We start from the raw sequence: 2,529 nt of genomic DNA on the forward strand, positions 1-2,529 counted from the left end.
CCATCAGCCACAGCACTTACCATGAAACCATAGCCTACTATATGCTTGTTAGCTCGGTTTTACAATGCAGTGCGCTGGGAATGCAGTGGTTATGCACGCGCACGGCGTTAGTCATTGCGTGGCCCAAAATTGAAAATATTCGACAAGCCCGTGTCAACGCAGTAGCAGCCTACCTTGCTGTAAAATGCGCGGTAATAGGCGTGAGTTCTAGTTATTACTTAAGTTTATATTCCCCAGAGTCCCGGATTGTGGATATGCCCCGTTCGCCTTTCCACCTACCTACTGTTCCCTGTTTCACAGTTCGAATAATGCTCCCCTTTTCCCAACATGTCCAGAGAACATAAACTACTTCTCATACAACGTCGATATACATCTTTACCATTATGTACCCGGTGAGTTTGTACGTGGATAATTCTGGAGATTACAGACACACGTCCGCTCCGGTGTCGGCCACAGCCTTTCAGAAATACTGCAGTGAATGATGTGAGCGTTTAAGGTTCTATGTCCGAGACGGTGGAAATGAAAACTGCGCACAAACGCTCCGTCAATTTTCACAACGTTGCAACATAAAATGAGATTTAAAAAAATAACAGTATTTAGCCAAACACCGTTGGAGGGTATGTACCACACCCGGGAAGTCTACATCCTGCATCTGCCTAGCATCTGCGTTTACGTCAAGTTCTAACTGTGACCCTATAATAGAAAACGTATATATGTTATATTTGTGGATGGGGGATTTCAGATGCGAAGGCATTCCAATTTCGCAATGCCACAACGGAAATGGACTGATATCATGCAATAAAATCTTAATGAGTACAGTGAGGAGGTGATTGAAGGGGGAGGGGTGATTGGTGGTTTCTTTTCCCTTTTTTTGTGGGGGGGTAGGGGGGGGGTTGGGGAAACAAAATTACCACGTTACTGGTTTTGTGATGCAACACAGCATTATGCTTTCCAGCATCGCACAGGTTATAATCTCTTCAAGTTGCCAACTATTCTTTCTGTTGTCATTTACACAAAAGTTTGATGTCATCATACCTGGCTGTCCCAAGGTACATGTACATTTCACCGGATATTTCACATTTCAGCACATCCAAATTTCGTTCTGCCCAAAGTAAGGCCAACACCCAAATTGAAATTAATTTCTGTATTTTGCAGAAACTACACATTCAAATTTTATATCCCGCAGACAAAATCACCCACTGTCTGTTTGGTGACATTTCAGATGCATACTGTGTCAGCTTATGCTCTGGCAAGCAGCCTATTCACAATTGCAGGCAAAGGATGCTGGAGCGAAAACTGCTCTGCGGCATCAGTTCATATGTTGCAGACAAACGCGAAAAGAAGTGTATTTGTTAAAAAACCACCCGCTGAATAGAACAGAAGAGAACCACTTACTTTTTCAGTGTTAACAGAAATCCAAAAAGGCGTCGCTGAACTGCAGATGTCGAAAAGATTCAGGAGAAACTGCGGTTGTCGCCATATTGTTGCTGCTATCTTCCTTCCCAGTGCGTGCGGCTACCCTGCATAATTGATGACTCTCAGCAAAATGTTAGGGAGCGTCGTCAAATGCACGTTTAAAAACAGCAAGGGAACGTTGCCTTGTTAGTGGAGCAGTAGAAAAACGATTAAGACAATAATAACGTGACCTCGTATCATACACTTTACTTTAATCCAGACTGCATGTGGCAACAATGGTACAGGTTGTGAGATTTTGAAAACTGAAGTCGAACCCATGACATCAAGAAGATGTCCACATAATTTAATTGAGTAAATTCAGACCGAAACAAACAATGGAATAAATTATTACAAATGTATGACAGATTCTGTCATCGAGCTTTTCCTTATTTCAACATTTTTAAGTGTCTGTTCAACAGTCACCCTTCCACACCAGTGTCATATACACTCAGTGACCACTTCATTAGGTAGACCTTTCTAGTACTGAGTAGGACACCCCACAACAGCCTGGATTATGTGTGGCATGGATTCAAGATTCTGGTCCATGTGGACATGATAGCATCATGCTGTACATTCATGTACAATGAATATTCATGCTGCAAGTCTCCAGTTTCACCACATCATGAAGGTACTTAATTGGATTGAGATCTGGTGACTGTGGAGGCCATTAGAGTAAACTGAAGGCATTGTCATGTTTGTGGAACCAGCTTGCAATGACATGGGCCAGGTGACATGTGACATTGGCTCAGGAGGTAAGCGCAGCTGTCTGCCAGTCGTAGGGTTGCTGGTTCGATCCCCCGCCTGGGGTGTGTTGAAGTGTCCCTGAGCAAGACACCCACATGCTCCTGTCGAGCTTGTTGGTGCTTTGTACGGCAGCCTTTTGTGTGCGAGTGTGTATGAATGGGTGAATGAGAAGCATCAATTGTACAGCGCTTTGGGTATTGGCACTGAAAAATACCATTTACATTATCTTGCTGGACGTAGCTATCAGGGTAGACTGTAGCCATAAAAGGATGCACATGGTCAGCAACATTACTCAGGTAGGCTGTGGCATTTAAACAATGCTCAATTTGT

General features: G+C 43.5%; 1 protein-coding gene across 1 annotated transcript in view; it reads right to left on the reverse strand.

The window, feature by feature from the left end:
* Positions 1–1,499, reverse strand: part of LOC133110014 (sodium channel protein type 8 subunit alpha-like) — a 93,891-nt gene extending 92,392 nt beyond the window's left edge. Inside the window, exon 1 of the mRNA XM_061219828.1 lies at positions 1,396–1,499. The gene's annotated coding sequence lies outside the window, so the exon portion shown is untranslated. The remainder of the gene's footprint in view (positions 1–1,395) is intronic.
* Between the last annotated feature and the right edge of the window lie 1,030 nt (positions 1,500–2,529).

The sequence above is a fragment of the Conger conger genome, chromosome 14, assembly GCF_963514075.1.
Source record: "Conger conger chromosome 14, fConCon1.1, whole genome shotgun sequence".
NCBI classification, from domain to species: domain Eukaryota; kingdom Metazoa; phylum Chordata; class Actinopteri; order Anguilliformes; family Congridae; genus Conger; species Conger conger.